Source organism: Octopus sinensis, linkage group LG4 (assembly GCF_006345805.1).
Source record: "Octopus sinensis linkage group LG4, ASM634580v1, whole genome shotgun sequence".
NCBI classification, from domain to species: domain Eukaryota; kingdom Metazoa; phylum Mollusca; class Cephalopoda; order Octopoda; family Octopodidae; genus Octopus; species Octopus sinensis.
The window spans coordinates 59175987-59203262 of NC_043000.1; the positions used below are offsets into that span (position 1 = coordinate 59175987).

General features: G+C 33.6%; 1 protein-coding gene and 1 long non-coding RNA gene across 2 annotated transcripts in view; one reads left to right on the plus strand and one right to left on the minus strand.

Moving 5' to 3' along the window:
• The window catches only part of LOC115210853 (zinc finger protein 420-like), a 47679-nt gene extending 43942 nt beyond the window's left edge, over positions 1 to 3737 (minus strand). Inside the window, exon 1 of the mRNA XM_036502014.1 lies at positions 3318 to 3737. The gene's annotated coding sequence lies outside the window, so the exon portion shown is untranslated. The remainder of the gene's footprint in view (positions 1 to 3317) is intronic.
• Positions 2253 to 23106, plus strand: LOC115210709. The gene is made up of 3 exons (XR_004998728.1): positions 2253 to 2599; positions 8683 to 8771; positions 18127 to 23106. It is a non-coding gene; the product is annotated as an uncharacterized LOC115210709 (long non-coding RNA).
• The last annotated feature ends 4170 nt before the right edge of the window (positions 23107 to 27276 follow it).

The window sequence follows — 27276 nt, forward strand, 5'->3', positions numbered from 1 at the left end:
GGTGTCTATAATCAACGCTATGCTGTGCCTATGGTTCAGATGAGGGAGCTTCTACATCCTGCACAGACAACTTTTTTCAAAAAGTGGGACTGATGAGACATGGCTTGTCATCAAGCAGGCTGCACTACTAAAATAATGCACGATAATTTTTTGTTAGGTATGCTAGAAACATCAGCAAATTGCCAACAAACTACACTGTACAGTCTCAAGTGATAGTAGACTTAATCTGTTGCTCATTTTAACATCGCCACATGGTTTTTGAATGTCTTTAGCAGAGTCCACTCTTTTGTAAGTATTCAGGCCAGGTCCCTGGTTTAAAGATAACTTCCTCTCTTTCTGCCACTAGTCTCACAGGCTCTGAAAAAGGTCATTGGTACTATCCTTTCCCTTTTGACTAAGTGATTATAAATGGAAGTATGTACTTGACAGTCTCATCCCTGATAAGCAAAATGGTAGAATGGTTATGGTGGAATGTCTTTTATCAGAGGTCTGCTCACATGATATTAAATAACTGTTTAATTGCACTTAAATACTGTTGGATAAAAGTTCTGTAAAATTGGCGATGGCTCAGAATACTGAGTTCAGTTTTATCTGTACAAAAAAAGTTTCCTGTGGTTGACTGGCATCCTGTCCAGGGAGACATTTGGTTTCATTTTCCACTTCACTTGATCATTATGCTAAAAGTGCTCTCAATAGACACAGCAGAAATGCAACTAATTGTATAATAGAGCAGAATTAGTTCCTCACTATCACTATTCTGTTTGCAATTGTGCAGTTTACTTTAATCCATTAACATTCAGATTACTCTGTCAGATGTAATGGTTATTTATTCATATTGCTCAGAATTATGCATTATCTCATAGCTGAGTGTTCAATGATGTGATTGTTTACTTTTAGAATGACATTGTTGCGTATGTGTGAGATCTGGATTTGGCCAGTTTGGACATAAAGCAGTTAGGCTGGATATGGCCAGTTTAAATGCTAAAAGGTTAAAATATATCTTATGAAAATGTTGCATAGGATCACTATTATGTTCTAGTGGAAACCACCAAGAAACTTTATCACTATTTGTTCCAATTCAAAAGTTATCAACCTGAGAAAGATGACACTTTGAAACTGGTCTTTTAAAGGTTACCAAATTGTACATTTCATTCTCAAGGATCTACCAACAAAAATAAGATCTTCCAATTCATGGAAGATACAAAAAAGTTCAACAACAGCAGCATCTAACTGTCCATTCTTTCTTTCTTTTTTTTTATCATTTTCTTATATAGCTCTTCTAGCTTCACACAGATGCTTAAATTGATAAAATAAATACTGTGTGGTCAAAGACTGCAGGCCATGGTGTGTTCTCTGGTCGTTTGCTTGAGATTGTATAAAAGTTTTATGATGCAAGTGATGTAATTTGTGCTGTGAATGAGTATGAAATACAAAATTAACAGGCGCAACTGATTATTATTTTGTTACCAACAAAAAAAAAAGAAAAAACGATTAAAATGTTCCAACAGGTAGATTGCATAATGAACATGTAGCTTTTGAAGTGTATGTAAATTAAATATAAACCACAAAGCTGGAGAATTAGAATATGATAGTTGGCTATGCAATATGGATATGAAAGTCTAAGAACAAGCTTGTTTAGAAAGTGACTGTGGAGCATCAGCATTGACTGACATAAAAGAAATAGCTCTGCTAGAATGAATTTATAATGTATATGGATAGTATGCATTTTGTGATGGGAATTAGTGAAAGAAGACATCAAAGGGAAAACAGATACAATTAATTAAATAAAAATGTTTTGGCTGACAAGATTTGGAATGCAATTAGGGATTCTGTTGTAGAGACTGAGCAACATTTACTAATTTGGAATAAACTAATTGTCAGTTAATACTTGGGCCATTGATGAAGACTTGAAAAATATCTCATGTCTTGCTTTTGTTGTTAAGGCATACAGGTACCCAAAATTATAATTTTCTCTATTTTTCCCAGGTTAATTCACATTGTGATGAGCAGCAAAAATAAAATTTTGTTTATTCCAGAGAATTTTATTTTTCCCTAATCTCAAAATATCTTAGTAACATTCAAGTTGTCTGAAAGTCCTGTTTGCAATAAATACTGTCACCCCCACCTCAAAGTGTTTTCTTTTCTATAATTCCCAAATTGGTTTTTACTGCATTTGTAATAATGATTCTCGCCATTTTGAAATTTAAATTAATGTATTAAAAAATGTAATTGCCACATTTAAATATTAATAATACACTTTTAAAAACGATTTGCCAACTTGTAATTTATCATTCAGTCGAATCTATTGATGTGGCAGAAAATAGAGTAAAATATTTTCATGATAATGTTCACAAACATAATTTCTTGAAGTGCGTTTATCATAATTTACGACGTAAATAAAATACATTGGAGAATAATAGATTTGTCATTTTCATTTATCACAATCTCCAAGACGAGTCAGCAAAATAATTTTATGATGTTCTTGGTCTTCCGTAGATAAAGTAAACAACTACAACAACTACTATAACAGCTTAGCCTCGGACTCTCCTCGGAAACTTTCATACCGGTATTTTTACTGTCGTTATTTTCTTGTCAAATAGTAAGTCATCGTTTTGTTCTATTTACTTTTTAAACTAGTGGCAATAATATGATTTGCGTTAAATCCTCACGTTATTTGGTTGCTAATTATGATTTCACTCGACAAAATCATTCAAGTATCCAACAGAATTTGGCTGTAATCGTGTTTATTAAAATGTCAGCTCCTAAGCGTAGTTCTGTAAATTTGATAAAGTTTTCTGTTTACTGTAGGCTTTGGAATTTGAATTGTTTTTTTCGTGTTATCTGTTTTATATATCAGTAGAAATGTTTATAGAGTAAGAAACCGAGAGATTTTCCTATTCATTGGTGCCTTCTCCGAAGTGAAATATTTGTTTACAACTTGACCCACGGCAAAGCTTGGTCGTCCATTATATGACCCCACCCACCACCTTTACTTAAATGGTCAGCATAGCTTAATAATCATACATTCTCTTTTCCATTCGTAAATTTTTCCGAATAATTAAATTTATGCAACTTAAATACGTTTCTCATAAAAATCGCCACTGAATGTATTTATGTCTGAAAACCCGTGTTTATTATTTTTCTTAAAAATCATAACATAGACGATGGGCACTCACTTTGTGACATCCTCGAATGTATTCCAGCCATTATTGTTTTTAAGATCCTAACAGTATTTTCTTTCGAATTTATTTTTAAAGAATTAAAGCTTGAGTGAATATATTGAAGTTATACATAAAAAAATAATTTAATATATTTACTTGTTTTTAAAGATCGAAGACTTTGGGTGTCAGTGTAGTTGGGCGAAGTATATTTTTCATTGAAAAATATTTTAATATTGATTTTAAAATTGTTTCAGTCTTCTATTACTTGTGGGTCAGTAAAAATTTCAAGCCAAATCAATAGTGAAATTCTCTTCGTGGTATCCTTTATGACGTTAAGCTGATTGGAATTGAATGATATACCTTGTCAACGAAATTGGGATTAGAAAACTACGTAACAAGTTCTAAAGCTTAACTTTAACCTGTGTTTAAAGATTATTCATTTCACGATTTGTTTTCTGGAGAGTTTGTCATTGTCGAACCACCAGTAAATGTCTTAATCGGGCCGTTGTAAGAATAGTACAAGTCACCAGAAGCTTTCTTCTGAAATTAGGTGTTGAGTTTATAAGAAATATTTTGATTTTAAGTTAGTTCAGTTTCCATCAGCGTTTTAATATCTCATTTTTTTTCCCATTTAAGAGAAGGAAAATCTAATATAGACAGTTCTTTTTTTTTATTTGCAATAGTTATTTACCAGTTTTCTAGATCCAATCTAAAATATTTTGCAGTTTGTGGTGTTAGCAGGCTGTGTCCCTCTCAGCTTGTTGCTCTTTCCCCACTAGTCCCATTTGTTATATTACTTCACATTTGCAGAGATATATCCTCCCGTTCCTCCGTGCAAAGAAAGTTTCTAGCTAGCTTTTCTAAGTCCACGATGCAAAATGAATGGCATATTCTGCATAAAAATGTAAACAATGTATAAAACCCTCTTTCTTTCTGCAAAATTTGCTGCGTGTATAAACTCTGAGAAAATTGTTTTGGATCAGAATGTACATGTCTTATTTTGTAAGAATGCAGGCTAACAATTTATTATTGAAAGACACATCTTGTGGTTACCACCAAGACTAGTTCTTAGTGTTGTGGAAATTAACATGTACACAAACGAGGCAAATTCTACTTTCGGAATTCTAAGCAGTCCTTTACCCATCTCACAAGCCTTGAAGTGTCAATATAAATTAGTACTTAGCAATGACTATACAGTGTTCACAAGTGTGAGATAAATCTCATTTCTGGTTGGCACCAGTGTATAATTGGTATATTCCAGCTGCTAGGTGAACTTGGGTTTGTAGAATTAAATTCATTGATCAAAGAACAGTTGACTCCTAATTCAGATCAGCAGGTATGAAATCCAGCTTCCTCACTTGTAAGATTAATGTTTATCCACTACACATGAGATAAACCTGGAAATTACCCAGAGTGCTAAATTCTGGGGGTGCCTTACAAATTCCAAATAACTTGGACATAATTTCTTAATCCAATGAAAAACACAAAAACTTAGTAATAAAGAAAGTAAGTGAGGACATTTCCAGAATAGTGCTTTAGTAGTAGCAGAAAACTATCATCATCAACTGATGTGTTGATATAATACTGAATTAGAATATATCATACATTGTAAGCTACCACTTCTGGTTGTCTTTGGCAAACAATTGTAAGTGGGGAGTGCACATTGCAAAGCTTATTCTAGCATTGTCCTTGGATGTACATTTGGCTGTTCCACGTATGACACTATTAAATTTTGCTCATTAACTCAGGAGCCATTCACTAAACTCTGTATACCTTATTCCATGCCTTTTAGATATGCATAAATGAGCCAATGACCAATGGTTGCCTACAGAAATATCCTAAATGTGAAACTAATGTTCACTTCAAAGTGATGTGTGAAGTTCCACCTTGAAGTGCAGTCTGATTTTGATATCAGAAATATTATACAACAAATATGGAGCTGCATATGTTAAAATGAACTTGGAGGGAAAGTCTAACATAGGAAACAAAACTGTTAAAAGCTTTGTAATGAAATGTAGTAGTTATACAGTTGTGAAATACCACTGTTATCACTGGCCCTAATATAGGTTAAGTCTAGAAATTTGAAGGAAGAGGGCAGTCAGTTATGTCAACCCCAGTACTTGACTAGTTTTGTTATTTTATCAACCTTAGAAGGATGAGAAGCAAATTTAAATTTGGCAGTATTTGAACTGCATGGCATTTTCATCAGTATTATAACAATAATCCAAAATAATAATAATTCTTTCTTTTTTGCCATCAGGGCCCATTATTTAAAAACAAAATACCTCGAAAGGAGCGACAATATGTGGGAATCTGCATGCATGTAATGTTATCCATCCATCTTCTCTACTTACTATTCCTGGTAGAGTTGTGGGGATAGTATCCCATCAAAAGCAACTGTCATTACACTTTCCAGTTGGATTTCCAAGCATGGCCAATTGGGACTGTGGATATTATCCAACCATTTTGTTCTTGGTCTACCCCTAGGTCTCCTGTTGGTTGGCTCACTTAGAAGAATTCATCTTGTGAATCTGCGGCATTCTAATCACGTCTATAATGCGATGAAAACAAAAGTAAACCACATATACAAAGGGCGAGAAGCTGTCAGCTCAGTAGGCTCAAGGCAGTCCATGACTGACCACTTTTTGTTCCATTCATCTCTACAAACTGGTCACTCTAAAGCTGCCTGTAAGCTTCTTTAGCCCCAGCTGAGCTATGAAGAGCTAAGGTTCAGTTGAACTGAAGGCATAATTCCTAAGCTGTTAGTAGACCACCACTTTGGTTTTTATTAAATGTCCTTCATTTATAGGCTCTTAGTTCTTATCACTCAACTCCTTTTTTAATCAGCAAAGTATCTGGGTCCCCTATAAGGGCCAGTGTTTGGTCAACTAGGTAGAGTTGTTCTTTTGAATTACTGTAAAGTTCCAAAGACCCATGGGGATGGGGGCCTTTAATGAGAGTTCCCCAGTCTTTCTTTATTTTCTGGTCAAGTTCAATTTTTATTTTTCTTACCCCTTTTTAGTATTTTAGTAGTTTTCCACTTATTTCCAGTTTCCATCTCTCCATAATCTTGTGATAATGGAGTTACACTCTTAGCTATGGTCTCTATTTGGCTCTTTGCTGGGAGGAAAGCCCCCTCAGCCTCTTGATGGCGAGGTTGAAGTGATTTTTTTCACTCTTACTATCCTTGGAGTTGATTGAGGATATACTAGAAACAGCTTCTGGAACCTGCTGCTGTTGTTTTCTATCATCCTCTTTCTTCAGTCAATTTTCTTTCTCTTCTGGGCAGAGAGTCCTCAAGTTGCTCTTATTTCCACACAAATAGTAACTGGGCTTCCTGCTTTGTGATATCAGTTTGATTGCCTTCTGCTCTGTTTCCATATCAGTGTACAACTCAAAGTCGAATGACATCAAGAGCTGCACGTCTGTGCAGACTATGTGGTGTTGGGTATCACTTCTATGCTCATCATCTGTCAGTGTTGTTGCAAAGGTGGCAAGCCACATGTCTATGTCTGTACTGATGTCCCTGGCTATGTCCTCTACTTCTTCGTCATTGGTTAGATGTCCAATATTTTTGAATTCTCTTGATGGTAAAATGAATTTCCCCAAAATTTTTTGCATAATATAGTCTTGAAAAAATATCTTCTGCACAGAACTCTGAAAATATAATTGTGTATAGTGAACAACAATAGTGGCTACAACAACAGCAATAACAATAAAATAATGATCCTTTCTACTAAAGGATCAAAAAGCAACATGCTCAAAGGCACAATGCAACCCAGTACTTATTTCATTGACACCAAAAGGATGGAAAGCAAGGTAAACCTTGGCAGAAGTTGAAGTCAGAACATAAAAATGGATGAAATGTTGCTAAGGATGAAAGGCAAAATCGATCTTGGTGTAATTTGAACTCAGAATGTAAAGATGGACAAAATGCCACCAAGCATTTTGCTTGGTATGCTAACAATTCTGCCAGCTTGCTGCTTTAATAATAATAATAATAATAATAATAATCCTTTCTGTTATAAGCACAGGGTCTGAAATTTTTTTTTTAGGGGGCGCATTCGATTATATCAACTCTAGTATGCAACTGGTACTTAATTTATCGACCCCGAAAGGATGAAAGGCAAAGTTGACCTTGACAGCATTTGAACTCAGATTGCAATGATGGATGAAATGCTGCTCCACTAAGCATTTTGCCTGACATGCTGATAATTCTGCCAGCTTGCTGCCTTTAAAATGATTGTTTTCTAATATAGGTACAAGACCTGAAATTTTTAGGAGAGGGGCTGCACAGAAGTTAAGCTGATATTTTTAAACACAGTACTTGATATGTTATCTCATCAACCCTAGAGGGATGAAAGGCAAGTTGATCTCAATGGAATTTGAACTCAGAATTTAAAGAGATGCAAGAAATACTGCAAGGCATTTTATTCAATAATCTAATAATTCTGCCCATCCATTGCTTTGGGATTTGAACTCAGAACATAGAGAGTTGACAGGTATACTACAAGGCACTATATCCACTGCTCTAACAATGTTGTTAGTGCAGTATCTTTCTTCTGTTTTGAGCCTGCAGGTTTCCTCAGGCTGGAATTCATTCAGATTTTCAAGGTGTTTGGGCAGAATATACAAAACTTTCTTTTGAATGGGATACCAGTCTTTTGCAGGGTTAACCCATATGTGCTACTGGTACAGATTTCCAGCTGAGTGTACTGGAACAACATGCTCAAGGACTCAAAGCAACCCAGTCTGTGATGAGAACCCACAACTTCACTGCTGTGTGCCCAGCATCCAAACTACTAGGCCATGAGCCTTCACTGCCAAAAACATTGTTGAATAATAATATCCTTTCTACTATAGGCACAGGGCCTGAAATTTGGTGAGGTGCTAATTGATTACATTGACCCCCAGTACTTGACTGGTACTCATTTATTGGCCCTGAACAGGATTAAAAGCAAATTCAACCTTGGTGGAATTTGGACTTAGAACGTAAAGACGGATGAAATGCAGCCCAACTGGTACTTATTTAATTTACCATGAAAGGATGAAAAGCAAAGTTGGCCTCAATAGAATTTGAGCTTAGAATGTAAAGATAGACAAAATGCCACTATCACTTTGTACTTTACCACTTATATAACCTTTTTGATATAAATCATTTGAATTATTTATTTTAGCTCATTTTTAATTATAAGTTTTTGAATGTATCACATCTTGAAATATATCAAAGCAAGTGAAAATATCAACTGTCTTTTTCTTAAACATGGTGACATTATGCAGAAACTTGACAGATTATAATCTTTAGAGCAGTTTGAGAAGAATTAGTATTAGCAATTATTAACTCAAGTTTTTTCTTACATTTCTGAATGTTTAATGAAAATATGATTTTTTTTTTGTATTCCATTGTATGATAAAGGATTATAAGAGCTACTGAAATAAGCTTCTGAAATATAGAATTTGATTTAGTTTTTTTAAAATTTCTCTTTGGATATGCTATTGGAATGACTTTTATTTCTTACAGATTGTGGAAAGATGAAAGGCTGATAATTTTGGCAGGATTTATACTCAGAACTGAAGATATTTGAACTGATCACCTGTTGTTCAGTTTAGGTCAGTATTGTGACTTCAAATCACTATCTTGCCTAACCAGAATTTTACCATCCCATTTCCTTTCAACAGATTGTGTATTGTTTATGGTATTTAAAAACAAAAAAATTGGTTCACCAGATTCTGTGTTACTTCACAGCATTTCCAAGTTCCAAATATAACAATTTAACAATACAACAAGGTTTTGGATGCACATCTAACATCGATAACTTTTTTTGTTAGTTAAAATGGTTTATGGTTAATTCTTCCACCACATATGAAACAGCATCATTAGACTTGTCAACATTACTATTTGCTAAGTGCAGGTTATTGGATAAAGGTTTATTTCAACATGTTTCAATGGTAACTTTTCTCACTCTGTCATTATATAACTTTTTTTTTTTACCAACCTATTTGGTTACATTTACAGTTACCCAGTCATGCTCACTGATAGTCATTTACAAAGTTCTCTGTCTTTAATGGGGATAGATTGTTGGCCGATCTTTTAAAATACATTTTAGCCTTTACTCACTCTATGAATAGACAAGGTTGTGAGATATATCAGATTTCAACTGAAGTTAAATGATAGACAATAAGGTTCTAGGTTTTAGACCAAATGCTGAACTAATGTGTAGTCTAAAAGTGTAAGATATGGATCATCTACTTACAGTAGCAGTGATTTCAAAATTCCAATAGCTCTTTCTGATATGTGTCTAGGAGAGTGTGGGACCACTCTTTGCTTGAAGTGTTGTGCTCAAACTTCTCAATATTGGAAAATACATTGAACAATTATCTGCTAAATTGCAAGTAGTTGTCTACCAGGTTTCACTGGAAGACCATGTCTTATAAACTGAAATTAACAGTGGTTTGTGATGTTTTGTTTTTTTGTGTCTGATGGTTCACTATATTCAGTGAACCCACTGTAGTAATTCACAAGAATGAAAAACTGAAAGTTCTTGTAAATGAAACAAATCTGCTCTAACTGTTGGTCCTAGTAATTCCAGTACTGGTATTGATTCAAGCATCTCTTCTTTACTGGCTTCTCTGATGCTGTATACCCATACCACATTTGTCAACCAGTTCAGTGATATCTGTTGATATCCTAGGCCAATACATTAATTCTCTTTCTCTAGGTACTGCAAGTCATCTAAATAAATTAAGCATTTGTTGTTTTGTTACCAGAAGAACAATAATTTTGTATTTGTTGACTAATATTTCCCTGGACATGTGTTAATTTATCTTTGCAGTCCCTGAAACTTGTAATAACCTCTGGTAATAGACAGTGTTTTTCGGGTCAGTCCTGTTCTAGAATTTGTACTTATTCAGCCAGTTAATTATCATTAGCAGTCTCGGCTTTCATTTCTGCAATTTTTGTGTCATTCATCATTGATTTAAAATTGATTTGTTGGTGATAAATCAATTTTAAATCAAGTTTGTCTTATGAGTGAAAGACCAGTGTATTTGCAGTTATCACTTTGTACATATTTTGATGTGCAGTCATACTTGCACAGTCTATACCTAATTTTCTGCAACCCTGGAAGGAACTTGTAAGGAGTTTGTGCAGAATATTTAGAAGGGTTTATTGTCTGTCTCTCCTACGAATGAAAAACTATACACATGCTTGTGAAAAGTCTCGGCCCCCAAAACTACTGGGCTTAGCTCTTTTTAAAAAAATTTTTTGATGCTTATACAGTTGGATAGTTTGCTTGTTGTGAAACTGTGCCAACTGTGAATTTACTTTCATAGTACAGACTTTATTATGTCAAAGTGAAATAGTAATAGTTATTCTGGTTCAAACATTTTTTGCTCAACTTTAGCCTGTTGTCATGCTTTTGATCTTCTGTAAACTTTCTCAGAGGTTCTCATTTTCACAGATGTAGAATAATCTTGACCAGGTATGTCACCATGTTTAATAATCTGACTCCACTGGAATCAGTAAACAGTTGTATGAATAGCATCGAGAGTTACACAGGTACTAGAACTGGGCACCACTGTATAGTGTCAAAGACTCCAAATTTGCCATCAAGATGTAGGACAAGATACTGCAATAGCCTAGGCTTCAGAGGTCCACAGCTCTTCAATATCCTCCCGAAGGACCTGAGAGACCTGCATGGGGTGGATGTAAGTGTCTTCACAATAAAGCTGGACCTCTTCCTGTAAGGTGTCCCAGATGAACCAACTTCGCGGCAGGAGGTGCAAATGAGGGCAGCTGCATCAAACTCTCTCATGCACCAAATGTCAATTGCTAAAAAGCATTCGTGAAGTAAAATTATGTAGCAACACCAAATGGCGGTGCCCCAACATGGCCACAGCTAGTGAGTTGAAACTAGATGAAAAAAAAAAAAAATAGTTGCAGTTTTACTACTTTGGTTAGCAGATATTCAACATATTTTACTCATGTAACTCATAGCTAAGTTTCTTTGAATTCAAGTTTTAACCGCTGTCTCTATATTGTAAAATACCTTGTAAACATTTGCAGTGTTCAACCTTTGATTCATAAAACATCATTATATTGTCTATAACCACAAATACACATTGCATACTTTCAAACAAATGTTCCAAAGTTGCTTGGAACAACCCAGAAGTTGATTTCACTTTGAAAGGAAAACTGTTGTTAGCAAATCTTGCCTATGGAATTGAATGATATTAATTTGCTACTCTTCTTCATTTATTAGATAAGATATCTGTGCTTTCAATACTGTGAAATCTTAGGAGATGGCATTTTAACTGAAGCTTGCAAAATTGTATATTTGAAGTAATATTTATTTTAAGTATCTCAGTTAAAATCTATTGAATCAAGGCTTATGCACACTGTATTATAGTATTTCTTTGGATTTTAGTTATTGTGTCACAGCTTTTCTTAATGCTTCTGGAATGCTGCAAAGACACCGGCAAATTTTTTCTAATACATTTTTGAGACTTTGTGTTTTCTGTTTTAAGTTCTTTCAACCTTTTGAAGTAATTCAAGACTTGTACAATTTTAACTCCAGTCACTGGTTTCTTAAATTAGACACATTTGCTATGAAGTGCATAAAAACAGTGCAGTCTCTGTACTTATACCACTGGTCATTCTACAAGTGTCACTATATGATCTGAAAAGAGGTTTTTATTCTATATTCGTTATGACTTTCAATAGCTGTTCAGAAATTGTCAATGGTAACATTGCATTATGCATATGTGCCTAACACAACCTCATGTTTAATACTTTTAACTGGCACTATGCACACCCATCAAGTGTTGTCTCTGTCTAGTATGTCAATAAACATTGTATCTGTTTTCTTAGGATAATTAAATTATTTGATTTTATGTTTATTTTTTGGCGGAGCAGCATACACAAAATAGCCTGAGTTATCACATTTATAATACTCTTTGTGATGTAAAGGACAAAACTGAACTCCATATCTATGACCTGCACTAATTTTTCTTCTTTTTTTTCTTTTATATACGTATTTGGGGCTTTCTGACAGCTTTGTATTTACAACATCTGTGAATACTGGCATATTCAAAAGCAACTACCTTGGGCTTCTGTTGCTTCCTTTTGGCTCTTCATTACAATAGCTACAGCTTTAACCAGTTCAAAATGATGAGTTTCCTTAAATTTGCATCTTAATGAGATATCATCCAGACTAAGGGTCAATGTATGCAAAAGCAATTGGCCAGTCAAATTGCTAAACTAACATATATATGGAGTTCAGTCTGTTTCCTCAGATCTATTGGATATTCATCAATATCTCTATCATGCTCTTCAGAGTAAAGGAACCTGTCCCTAGCATCAAAGAGATGAATTTTAGGAGCACAGAAATTGTCAACATTATCTCTGGCATTCTCATGCATATTTTCACTAAGGCCTTTTAATATTTGAAATTGCCCCAAGTATCCTTATCTTGTTTACTAACAATGTGTAATAATAATGCAATTTTAATTTTTATCAGCTGACTCATTCTTCTCACTAACCATCAGAAACTCTAAAATCCTCCTGCAATAAGTGCTATTTGTCAGGCAAGTTAATATCAGAGAAAGGGTTAGATGCCAAGAGTTGATATTTACCTATTTGATAATATTCATTAACAGTCATTAAAGTACATCAGCAAGATTGGAATTCATTTGTGACTCTCTATTAACCACATTACTAACAATGAAAATAGGATCATCAAAAAACTATTAGCACATGTAATATATGTATTGATGAAGTCACCAATTCAATTCAACCAATATTCCTGGCACCATATTCTAACTGGGTTAGTATATGGCAATAATTTAAGTAACACATCAGATTGTTCACCTTTTTTCTTAAATTGTATGTAGCAAACTCATTTTATTTTGCCCAGGTTTTCTGTGTGCGTATATATTATACAGCATGTGTAAGGGAAGACAACTTTATTACAAGGAAGACCACTTGCTAATGGTTATTCAGTCAGTTGTGGGTTTAAGAGAACATGGCAAGATTAGTTGCTTACATGGTCCTTCATTGGCTGAGCGTTTGAATTTCATTGATACAGTTTTACTAAATCTACCCATCAGTCTCTTCTGTAAGATGCTACTGATGTGAAGTATCATGGCTATTGTCATTATTAAATATAGTACTCGCCTAAGATATATAGGCAAGATGTTCTAGTCTATCAAAAAAATGGGTGAGTGTAGTAACTTTCAATGTAGCAGTGAACAGTTTTCTTCTTCACCAAAAATGATGAGGGAGCTTCTAAATGATCATTTGTCAACTAGAAATAACAGCCAAATCTATCCTAAACTACATCCATTGGCTTACAAAAAGACAGGATACATTAGATAATTTTTCTTAGCAACCACCAAACTACATATTATGATACCTGTTTTCTGCAAACCAGCTAAACTGCATACTCTTTCCATCCAGGCTTTTTCTGACACATCCATTTCTCCTCTCCTCATTCCCATCATGCCTCATTTTCTAGTTCTTTTGTTAAACACATTACTCATTACAATCTTTCAGAACTAGCCTTATGGAAGTCACTTTCAGCCCACATTTTACCCTTTAGACACTTATGTACAGATATTCAGACTGAAATAAAGTGCATTTTTCTGACTAGTTCAAGAGAGGGCCTTCAACAGTTGTAAGTCATGGGCATTGACCCTCATTTAACTTATTCATAAAGAAAATATTGAAATTGTTGTTTTAGATGGTTGAGTTTTATTGAGGACAAGTTACAATTTTGATATTTTCAGATTTTTGCATAACATGGTATAGAGTTGAACATTAAATGATCGTGAGTTCATTGTAAAACAAATTTATTCATCATTGGGTAACTGTAGTTAATATCATAAAATAGTTATTTCTGAGGATATTGATTACAGTTATAATTTGCTAACGTAAAATAATTAAATTAACTGGAGTATTAAAAATTTTTCATTATCATTTAAAATTGCTAATGAATTTAAGATTTATTCTTGTATGAAAAATATGATTTTGGCAGAATGAGCACTATTTAACCTATCTGTTTACAAAACTAATGGGCTAAATAGTGACCAATATAACAATGTTGCAGGATTTCTAACAAAAGGCTGTCTATGATTCAAGGCTATGGAAAGGAGTTTTCACATTTATGGAAATATATGCAGATAAAAAGATATCATTTGTATACAGTACAGGTTCAGAATAGCATAGGTATCTCTCAAATTTCTGTTAGCTGTCTCAGGAATTTAACTGAATTAGTTTGTCTCTTGATTAATTTTATCTGATGTTTTTAATTATGTCTGCATATAATATGTAAAAATTAATATTTAAATTGTGATATATTAGGTGCCATGTTAATGGTCATTATATTGACCAGATTATCAGATGTTATACACCACTGGTTCAATGCACTTCCTCACATTGTTGTAGCTTCTGAATGATGCCACCCTTCTGGCTAGGCAGACAGGCAGGCAAATGTTCACCCTTAACAAGATGCCAGTCTGTTACAGAGTTACCCATTTACAACAGAGTGAACTGGCGCTACAGGAGCTGAAGTGTTTTGCTATAAAAAAAAATGCAAGGCACTGTTAGTCTGGGAATTGAAACCATAATCTTGTGAATGTGTGTGCAACACTCTCACCAATTAATCATGCACTTTCACTTTTATTAATATTTTTATGTATTAATGATATCTATCAACAATTAATTACACAATGTAACACATGTTTTGTTTATTTGTATTTTTTAATGTTCATATATGCATTTTTTGCCACTAAATTTAAAAAATCACATTCGTTTTGACGTAACATCGATAGTTATTTATTTATTCCTAATTTCATATTTGCTCATTATATGTGTAAGTTTTCTCTACAGCACATTGTTAGTTCAATCTATTCTAGTATTGTAAAGGATAATCACACAACATTTAATACTTTTTCATATATTGAAAGGTATTTAGGAAGTATAATATTAGTTAGAACAAAAAGAAACAATAAAACCCTGCACTGTAAATGCCTTGATAATTCTTTTCTTAAGATGAGAAGTGCTTTGATGATCGAGATTCTCTGGAGTGTATATCTTCATTTCTTCTGACTAGAGACCATATATAATCTGCCATCATAGCAGTATCCCATCGTCCTTGGTATCTTCTTTCCATAATTCGATGTCCTGACGAAATCTCTCACCATGCTCCTCACTGACATCACCCAAGTTTTCGGGGAAAAAATCTAGGTGAGAGTGCAAAAAAGGAACCTTTAAGGACATTCAATAACCCATTTTCTTGAAGTTTTCAATAAACTTAGCTACCAGCTGTTTGTAATTAGGATCTTTGTGATTTCCTAGGAATCCACGAACTACATCACAAAATGCACACCAAGCTTCTTTTTCAGCTTTTGTCATCACTCTTTCCAGTTTCTTCTAATTTAACATTGCATTTACTTGGGGCTCAACAAATATGCCACCCTTAATCTTAGCCTCAGATAGCTTTGGAAACATAAGACAAATTTCTTGAAAAGCTTCTCTATAATCTCAGGCCTTCACAAACTGTTTCACCAATCCGAGTTTGATATGAAGTGGGGGTAATAAGATTTTATTGGAATCTACTAGAGGCTGTTTGAGAACTTTTAATATTCCTGGCTGCAGTTCCACTTGTGGGGGCCAATGTACTCTCTTGTAATGATGATCATCAGCTCTGCTGTCCCATAAGCAAAGGAAACATGAATACTTTGTGTATCCCCCTTGCAAGCCAAGCAAGAAGGCAAGCATCTTGAAATCACCACAAACATCCCACTTGAACTCAGCGTAATTTATTTTGTCGAGAAGTTCTTTGATATTATCGTAATTTTCTTTCTTCTGTATGGAGTGTGCAAGGGGCTAAGAAGGATATTTATTTCTATTGTGGAGCAACACTGCTTTGAGAATTTGTGTTGAGCTATCTATGAACAGTCGCCATTCTGCAGTAAACAAACCAATCACACCTTTACAATAATATATTAATATTTTCATAGTAAATTTGAAATTCTTCATCACGTTTCCAGTACACATATGTCTTGCAGTCTTCCCCCAGTAGATTCCATTCCTTCAGCCTTGATGAAAGAAGTTCAGCTCCTGACTTAGACCCAGATCCCTGATAAAATCATCTAGCTCACTCTGATTTGGAAAATGAGGTTTCGAAGTTCTTGATACTAAAACTTCCTCCATTTCTTGGCTGCTGCTACTTGTTGACTCTTCAGATGAAATATTTTCTGGTGGTAGTGGTACTCGTAAACTGTCATGTGGGACAGGTGCTCTAGATGATGGTATGTCTGGATACTGAAGAGCTTGTCTTCCTTTCACTTTTCTGTACTTTGTCACATTGATCATACAAAAGTAACAGTCATCGTGATGGTTCTTTGGCTTTCTCCATACCCTTGGAATGACAAAAGGCATTGACCTTCCTGTACCGCTTAACCATCCTTCTAGAGTAGATTGACAGCTTCTACATATCACATGTGGGGCCCATAGTTTGTCCTGGTCACCCATGGGCATTCTGAAATGGGGTTTGTACGCTATCCACAATTTGGCACTTTTCATGATCTTATGTAATACCTCCTTTTTTCCAATATAATAACCACACATATCAAAATGTATCTGGAGAATTTTTACATACTCTAGTAGCCATCCTGAAAGTAGCAGAACTTAGTAATTGGTCTGAAAGAGAAAATTAGACATACATTTAGTAGCGGAGCATTATAATAATACTGAATATAATATAAAATGGAAAGTTGACTGTTGATGAAACATAAAAATAATTTCATTTTTGGAATCAGCAGAAAAAATGGATTGATAAACAATACCCTTGAAAAATTATTACTAATTTATCCGGAATAGATTAAAAATGTGTTCAACTTGAAATATTGTGTGACAGTATGATTAATATTTTATTGAAATTATTGTAGGTCAATATTTAGTTAGAAGACCTTGGCAGAGTTTGCTTTTCTTAGTGTTACGAACATGAAAGAAAATTTTGATTCAACATTCATGTGACACGAACATCATTCCATGCATTCGAAATAAAAAAAGAAAAAGGGAATAAAAAAACTAAGTCCTTTTTAAAACAAAAAGAAAGAGAAAGATAAAAAAAAAATTTGGATTGTCCATGCTGTGAGAAAAAGAAAGAAGGAAAAAAATAGCCTTTAAAAAGGGCAGTGGACAGAGAAAACTCATGAGAACATGCGAAATGAGGAGAGTGCTGATCTGATATCAGGAGAGGTTGGATTCATCATTAGTGAATGTATATTGAGCATCAACTGGACTGTTACTGGTGATTATTTGTGTATATTCTATTCACTTTTCTGGATATATTATAGTGTGAACATTCAAAACAGGCCAGCAATATTAATGATTATCATTTCCTTGTGGAATAACATTTGTATTGTATAATATTGTATATTTTGTACCTTATTAAGTGTTATTGTAGTAAATTTCCAAGTAGCATTTTAACTTTAATCTGTGTTTGTTTTCTTTAAATCTTGAATGTAACATTAGACATATGTAAGGGTAGTGTTTAATAAAAATGAGTATTCATCACTAAGTAACCTACAGAAAGAAAAATTGCTGTAGCATGTATGGAATTGTTATTATTTAATCTCAGGTCAACCCTTATTGAACAGATCTATTGCCAAAATCATTCTAGCATTATCCAATGTGTCCTTAAAAAAAATGACTGTGATTTTGGGGGAAATTTAGATGCTGTTTGCTAATTGAACAATCATATAAGCTTTTGATTGGTATGTTTCTATTTTCTGTTTTTGGAAGTTTAAAACAGTGTATTTCCTCTTGTTTTATGTGTATTTATAATTACTGTACTATGCATTTTTTGTTGAAGAAAACCTATTATTTTGTGTGTGAATATCTGAAATTGAATAGTATCTATTGAATGACTTATTGGTATTTATTTATTGTTTTTTTCAGAACTCACAAGTGAAGACAGCTTATATCAATAGATTTCCAGTTTTATGGAATATGTTTGAATTTCACAATATTGTATGAAAAAAAAAAATCCTAGTTACAAACTAAGAATTAATGTTATGGGATTACACAGTTCAGTCAAGATCATTTTCTTCTTAATAAAAAAGAAAAGACTGAGAGTTTGTCAATTGTAATTACATTTGTGAAAAATTGATTAAATTGAAGACCCTAGTTCTAAAAGTGCTTTAGTCACACGCAAATTAATGTGACTTAAGCACTTTTAGCAATAGGGTCTTCAATTTTTATTTAATGTAAAAAGATTGACCAAAAACCATCTACTGCATATTCGAGTGCACATGGAAATTTGCAATGGAAAAGATTCTTTTCACAGCGAATTTGAAGGAAAAGATTTACCCTTGAGATCACATGAGAAAAGTAATGAGAGATCATCAACAGAAGAATTACATTTTCATTGTGAGACATGTGGCAAAGACTTTTTAAGAAACATCAATCTTACAAGACATATGAAAATACACTCTGGGGAAAGGCCATTTTTCTGTGGGGTTTGTGGGAAAGACTTTCTAGAGAGCTCCAATTTAACTAAACATATGAGAGTACATACAGGAGAGAAACCTTTCCACTGTGAAATTTGTGGGAGGAATTTTTCTCACAGTTCTAATCTCACCCAACATATGAGGACACATACTGGTGAAAGACCTTTCTCTTGTGGGGTTTGTGGGAGGGATTTTTCAGATGGTTCTACCCTCAACAAACATCTTAGGATACATACTGGGGTGAAACCTTTCCTCTGTGAAGTATGTGGCAAAGACTTTTCTCAAAATTCTTACCTCACACAACATCTCAGAACCCATACTGGGGAGCGACCCTTTCATTGTGAGATATGTGAAAAGGATTTTTCTCAAAATTCACATCTAACAAAACACATGCGAATACACACTGGCGAAAGACCGTTTAGTTGTCAAATGTGTGGAAAGGGTTTTTCACAGAATTCCCATCTAACAAAGCATATGAGGACACATAACGAAGAAAAACCATTTCACTGCGAACTATGTGGGAAAAATTTTTCCCATAATTCTAGCCTTAATGTACATATGAGATCACACACAGGAGATAAATCTTTTGAGTTTCAGATATGTGAAAAACTTTTCCAGATGGTTCCAATTTGAATGATAAATGAACATGTGATTTTGTCAGGTTTTTGGAGATGAAAGTTGTACTTACAAATGTTTTGTTTGGGAGAGGTCTTTTTTTTTTTTTTAAATATTTGGATTTTTTTTTCACTTATCCATTAAATTACACATGACAATACTTAGCACACATATATATGTTATTGTAAATCATGTTCAAAATAAAACATGCACATATGCACATACATAATCTGTGTAAAGAGAGACTAACCAAACAAAACAAAAAAAAAAATTTAATGAAAAACATATACGCACACACTCAGCTGCTCACACACATTCTCAAAAGTGTAAATATACAATAATAAACCTTAGTATACTCAGGTTTAACAGACCAGGAGCAATGAGGTGATGCGCTCAAGGATATTGACAAAGGGACTCTTGACAAATCAAATGATTGATTAATTGTTCAAATGTTTAGTTAAACAATCAATTAGTTAATTGGTTAATTAGTTAATTAATTTACTAGAAAAAATTAAAAGAAGTAAAATATAATGTGAGCATGCATTTTTATTGGCAAAATGAACCTCCCAAGATACAACATATTTTCATTTTATTATCAAATTATGGATGCTTAAGTTTTCTATTGCTCAACACAAAAGATATATGAGCAATGTATTCTTTTGCTTTTTTCATTGTTAAAATGCATACAGAGTGCATCAGCTATTTGAGACCAAAATTTTAATTTAAAGAAAACAAAAATTGTTTATTAGAAAAACAAATATATTTTCATAGAATTTGGTGAACATTCTTACATATATATAGCGAAAGGCTATTCAATAAAACTGCCATCAGCCTCAATTACTGCCTTGATATGGCTTCTGAAATTTCTAAATGCATTGATCAGGTGATTATTATTCATTTTGGCCATAACATCCTTAGGTCAACAGACATCAACAAATCCTTGGTATCATGGGCAGGTTTGTTGGCTTCCCTCTCATGGTGCCCCAAAGGTTTAGCCCAGAGAGTTTAAACCAGGAGAGCTAGGAGGCTAAATAGAAGTATGAAAATTTTTGGTCATCCACTCCTGTGTTATGCAAGCTGTATGAAAGGGAGCTGAGTCTTGCTGGAACACGTACACCTCCCCGTAGCAACTCTCTTAATCCAAAGCTTGACAACTGTCTCTGTTGTCTCGATGTCAGCTGCCACATTAATCTTAATATCTTGCAGGAAAAAGTGAGAAGGCATGACATGGCCCTCATTTCTCATGACTCCCAAAGACCATCACAGATGATAGGAACTTGGTGTGCATAACAGTGAGGACTTCAGTAGGGCTGATACAGAGCCAGCTATCATTCTCCCTCTTCACTTTTGGATTTTGGACAAAACTCTTCTCATCTGAGAATCAGAGCATGTTTGGCTCCTCGGGTTACTTGAGTTTGTTCAGCAAGTTCTTCAATTGACTCAGATAGTTCTTGTTTTTATCAGACATGAACTGCCCTGTTATCATAATATAGGATTTGTATCTGTCTTTGTGCATCTAATCGTTGACTATGACACACGAAAATGATTAGTAATGGCCCTCATTGACTTGCCAAGATTGTCATTGATGATGTCCTGGACTTACTGGACAAACCTGATTTTTCTGACAATGTCTGACAGTCAAGAATGTTTTTCTTTTGGCTACAGAAAATATTCCTGCTAAAATCCAGGAGTTCTTTTCTTATTTTAAACATGAAGGACCTGGTGACATTTAAGGTTTCAATCTCAGATCCCTGTGGTTAAAGACAACAAAAACATGGTATGCTTTTTCATTATTTGCAGTAAATTCAAAGCTTCCATGTTGGGGCTGGAAAAGAAGAGAGATATTTAGTTAAAGTCTGGGCCACTTATTTGTTCTTAAAAGTTTTCTTCTCAAATAGCAGTACATCTGCAAAAAATTTGAAGATATTTTCAATTTATGAATTGTAACTTCATATATTTCTTACTTTTTATTTAAAATCTGTTTATTCACAAAATATGCAATGACCTATATAATAATGCTTATTATTGATAATTTTTTTCTCCATTTTATGTCCTGGAACTGATTCACATTCCAGGTTTTTAACATTTTTCTTGAATATCTATTATTTGGTAGTTTACCAAGTTGATTCATGGCCCAAAATATGAGCATGCATTTATATTTACAGTTTATTGGTACCTATAGATTTCAGAGAGTTTTGTGGATTGTTCTTTCAGTGTGCATGTAGTTAATAATAATGTTAAAAGTTGTGCATTGAACTATCAGAAGATTAATCTGTCAAAACTGATCACTCAGTCAATGGAATAATGATAAAATGAAAAAATATCAATAAAAGTTGATAGGGCTTGAGAGTTTCAGGTGAATATAGATTTTTTTTTAAACTAGAGAAATACTATTATGTATTTCAGATACTAAAAATAATTACTTGAAAGAGAAAAAGAAAATCTATATTTATAATTGTGATAATGCATTGTCTAGCATAACTGTTAAGTCTCTATAAATTGCTGTATCCATAATGTTAGCTTTTAAATTTCTTTCATTATGCACACTGGTTGGTATAAGGAAGGGCATCCAGCCATAGGACTCATGCCAAAGATAATATTGGTGTGTGATGTAGTCCTGTGGCTTGCTAGATCCTGTCAAACCACCCAGCCCATGCTGGCATGAAAAATGGATGTTAAATGATGATGATCATACACAGACTGCTTTTATTATTTCCTTGTTTCTTCTGCTATTAGAATAATACTATAAAAACTTGTGCAGTGAAAGAATAAAGTTATGTTATGACAGAAAGGTACTTGCCTTAAAATATTAAGTTTTCAATTTCCACATATGATGACATGCAAGAGTAAAATGTTTTAAATTTCTTTATACTTTTTCAAGTTAACATGTACAAAGAATTAATATTTTATTGGACTAAGGACTCAGGATTATAGGTTCAAAACAAGTAACTGAAAAACAAGGCAAAATATAAACAAATAAAATTTGCAATTTCATCTGTGGCATAAATTTTACACCTAAAATAAACGTGTCTATTTTGGAATTTCATATATGGTAATATTGATGAAAATTTCCAAAACAGTTTTTGTGTAATTTCCATCATAATAATTAACTTCTGAAAAACAGTAACCACTATATGAATTCTAATATTATTGCACAAGGTTAATTGTTTTACTAATCTCAGGAATATACCTGTTATATTATGTTATGTTATTACATATAGGATTTTATTTGCATTTGTACCATTAACATTTTCATAGCTATTGTCTTTTTCAAACCCTTGCCATTATGAAAAAAGTAATTTGTTATAATTTTGCTTTTATGTTAACACTGAAATTTGTAAATCATTTTACCATATTTTTTTTTTCAAGAACAAAAAAAAAAAAACAACAACAAAAATAAAACTAGTTATTGTACATAACTGTTCAGATGATACATAAATATTTATTATAAATTTTATTTGGCAATGGAGGAGTAAATATTCAAATATTTTCCTGTGATTTGGACCAGTGAAATGCAATGGAGCAATTTATGGGACCATAATAAAAAGTTTTTGTTATGAGTTGTTTTTCATGTAGCTGTTCTTGGATAATGAGAAGTTTCATAGGAACAGATACAGCTGTTAACTTTTATATCTTTTATCTCTTAACTATTTTTTGTTAAGTAACTGCTACATCTTTGCTATTGGATGGTTGTGAAGCTTTATTGTACAAAGGTATCAGCAGATATCATCAAAAGCCTTAAGGTGATATTTGAAATTTTAATAATGTATTGATGATAGTAGTATATTAATAAAATAAAATAAAATATATTCTCTTTAATTGTTTTTTTCCCCCCTTTATTTCTTGTTTGTATGTGGATGTTTTGCATCTGTAAGAAATCGCATTAAAACTGTTTCCAAAACTTCTGAAAAAAAATTGGTGTTCCATAAATAGTTTGTTTATAATCAATTAGAATTAGAAGTTTTTCAGTATTTAACATTAAAAACAACTTCTAAAGCAGTAATTGTGAATAAAATGTCATCTATTAATATATGAATGAAAAAGTAGTGTATTGAATGCTGTACATAAAGTAATTCCTAATTAGTTGAAATTTCCCCCTCAGTTGGTTAAAGACAACAAAAACCTAGTGGCAATTCTTAGTAACTCTCCAGAAAATAAGAAACTACAGTTAATTTATATGCTTAGAGGGAAATCTGATTTTCATAGGTAAGAGACCAATATGGACATGTTTCTGTCTATTAGGCCTCATCATAATATCTACTTGTCTAGTTGAAAAAGGTATAATATATGTAGGAAAAGAATTCTGAATAATTATTTGCCAGAGAAATTATATATATGATTTACACTTGAACACATACAAGCTTCTTGGAGACATTGCTTGGCATTTCAAAATATTTTCAGATAAAAGTTTTATATTGCCAAATCATAATGATTTCTAACAAGGCCTTAATTTTTGAGGATTGGTGTAGTCAATTAAATCAACTCCCATTCAAGACAGTTATATATTTTATCTACCCCAGAAGAAAGAAAGGTCAGCCAACCTTAGCAGGATATGAAATCACAATGTAAAGGAGTATAGCTAAATACTACAAAGTATTTTGTTTGGTAGTCTGGCAACAAAAACAGCGCCAATAACAACAGTAACAATAATTATAATAATTCTTTCTACTATAGGCACAAGGCCTGAAATTTGGAGGAAGGGGCTAGTTGATTACATCAACCCCAGTACACAACCGTTACTTATTTCATTGACCCCAAAAGAATGAAAGGCAAAATCGACCTTGTCAGAAATTGAACTCAGAACATAAGAGCAGGATGAAATGCCGCTAAGCATTTGCCCAGCATGCTAATGATTTTGCCAACTGACCACCTTAATAATAATAATCATTATAATTTCTACTCTAGGTACAAGGCCTTGAAAAGTTTTTGGGGACGGGGGAGGGGTAGTCGATTATATCAACCCCAGCATGTAACTAGTACTTATTTCATCAACCCTGAAAGGATGGAAGGCAAAGTGAACTTCGGTGAAATTTGAACTCAGAATAATAATAATAATCCTTTCTACTATAGGCACAAAGCCTGAAATTTGGTGGGAGGGGACTAGTCGATTACATCAACCCTAATATTTCTTCACTGCTATTTAATTTATTGACTCCAAAAGGATGTAAGGCAAAGTCATCAAATACTGTTAAGTATTTCGCCCAGCATGCTAACGACTCTGCTTGCTCACTGTCTTAATAATAATAATAATGGGTTCAAATTTTGCCACAAGGGTAGCCACTTTGTGGGAGGGGACAAGTCGATTACATCCACCCCAGTCTTTCATTGGTACTTAACTTATCAACCCAGAAAAGATGAAAGGCAAAGTCAATCTCGGCAGAATTTGAACTCAGAATGTAAAGACAGATGACATACTGCTAAGCATTCTGTCCAGTGTGCTAACGATTCAGTTAGCTCGCCACCTTAATAATAATAATAATAATAATAATAATAATAATAATCTTAAAATAATTCTGGTTGTCATTACGTTACTTAACCCGTCGGTAACGCTTCCACGTGATTAGAGGTAGAAAGAGAGAGAGATAAAGAGTGAGAGAAGCGTCCGTGACGTGAGGAAGAGGGAATGTAATTGTAACGCTTTCACGTGATTTGTTCAAAAGAAAGAACAAGAGAAAGAAAAGAGAATAAGGCGATGAGTGAGACAGAAAGAGAGAGAAGCGTCTATGATATGTGGTGGGGGAACGTAATTATTACGTGGTTTAAAAAGTTAGTTGAAGGTAGTGATACAGAGGAGAATTAGGAATATAATTTTAGTAGAGGGGTGATGTTCTGATGGTGAGATTAAAGAAAGGGAGAGAGATGATGGTGGAGGTGGCGATGGTGAGTGCATAGCGAACAGTGAATTAAAAAAAAATTGAACAAAGTTTTTTTATATCACCTATCACTTAACGCATGCGTATCCCTAACTTGCCATTCACTTTAGAAAGAAACCAGTTTCCCGTTCGCCTGTTATATGCAATGGCTATCAATAAATCGTAAGAGCAGACATTTGATAAAGTAGGTTTCTTCTTTCCTGAACCTGTATTCGGTCATGGTCAGCTGTATGCAGCATTCCCAAGGGCTTGCAAATTAACCGACAACACTGACAAACAAGGGAAAAGAAGAGAGAGAACTTACACGAAGAACATAGTCTGCAAAGAAGTATTGGATTGAAAAGTGTACGCAAATTGAAATGTGTATTGGCTCTGACCCATCGCCTTGGCTTATAAGTTACCAACGATGTGGTTTTCAGAGTATACCATGTTGCATTAAATTTTGACCCTCGTGAAATTGCGACCCCTATATTTTACATATAAAATAATTTTTTTTACTATAAAATTTTTGTTTTCTATATTTGGAATTGTAACCATGTAAAATTTAAAATGTAATTTTTTCTGTTTACAGGGAAAATGGAAAAATAAGAGTGAATATTTATTGTATGAATGCTGTGTATTAAGTCTATAAAATTGTGCATAAAGTATATGAAGTATGTATATAAAGTGCCTCAAGTAATCATTGCATTTTAGTTTCCTTCACTTTTAACCCAATGAATAGCAGATGAGCGACTATCTTTTGATACAGATACAGCACAGGCTGCGCTTTCAGGCTTTTTGGATAAAGTATTCAGGAATAACCCAATAGGTTTAATATTAATTCCGTGAAATATTCACGGGTCCCGCTAGTAATAATAATATTCCTTTATACTATAGGTACAAGGCCTAAAATTTTGGGGAAGGGGGCTAGTCGATTGCATCGACTCCAGTGCATAACTGGTACTTATTTCATCGACCCCCGAAAGGATAAAAGGCAAAGTCGACCTTGGCGGAATTTGAACTCAAAACGCAAAGACAGACGAAATACCGCTAAACATTTTGCCCGTTGTGTTAACGATTCTGCCAGCTCGCCACCTTAATAATAATAATAATAATAATAATAATAATAATAATAATAATAATAATAATAATAATAATAATAATAATAATAATAATAATAATAATATAATAATAATAAAAAAGTCGAAACTAAACAACATTTAATAATACCACATAGTAGTAGGAGCAAAGATGGCATCTCAAGACTGTTACAATACCAGTGATTGTAGGAGCACGTGGAATGATCAAAAATGGAGCTGAAAATTATTTAAGAATGATCCCTGGGTTACCGTACATGCAGGAGGTGCAAAAGATTGTATTAACTGGTACATCACACGTATTGAGGAAAGCATTGTTGCGGTGAATTTTGTTTCTTTTTTTACCCTTTGCTTACTTTTATATTTTATATATTTTTCTTTTTCTCTCTGTCTTTCTCCCTCCTTTTTCTATCACATGACTTTGCAAATGGACAATCTAGTGTGATTATTTTAATGGCCTACAAATGTATACAGTGCATTTCTCTGCCCTAGGTGTCAGGAAGACACTCGGCGAGAAAAGGAAACATAATTGAAAGAAGGTGATAATAAAAGTAATAATAATAATAATAATAATTAACGGAACCTATAACAAATCCAAGCAAAAGAACAACGGACGGATAATCACAAATACTATAAACTAGTTGATTTAGGAGTTACGCACACACACACACACACACACACATACACACACGCACGCACACTACTATGCAACACCTCCAAAACCATTCAGACTGTAAATACCCAACAAAATGAAAACCCACTACATGTGCCATAGAAGGCCAATACCCGACAGAAGAACACAAACTGTGCTACACTAACAAGACAAAATATACAAGCTAATACAACAGAAGAATCAAACAAAATTCCAAGATAAAATGTACTGGTACAATACCCCCCCCCCCAAAAAAAAAAAATTGCAGCACACACCACTCCATGAGTACAAAGGTGCAACAAATGATGCAATAGAAGTTGCTTGAAACTTTCAGATGTCGAAAAATAAAAGTGGTGATGACGATGGTGACGAACGTTACCTTA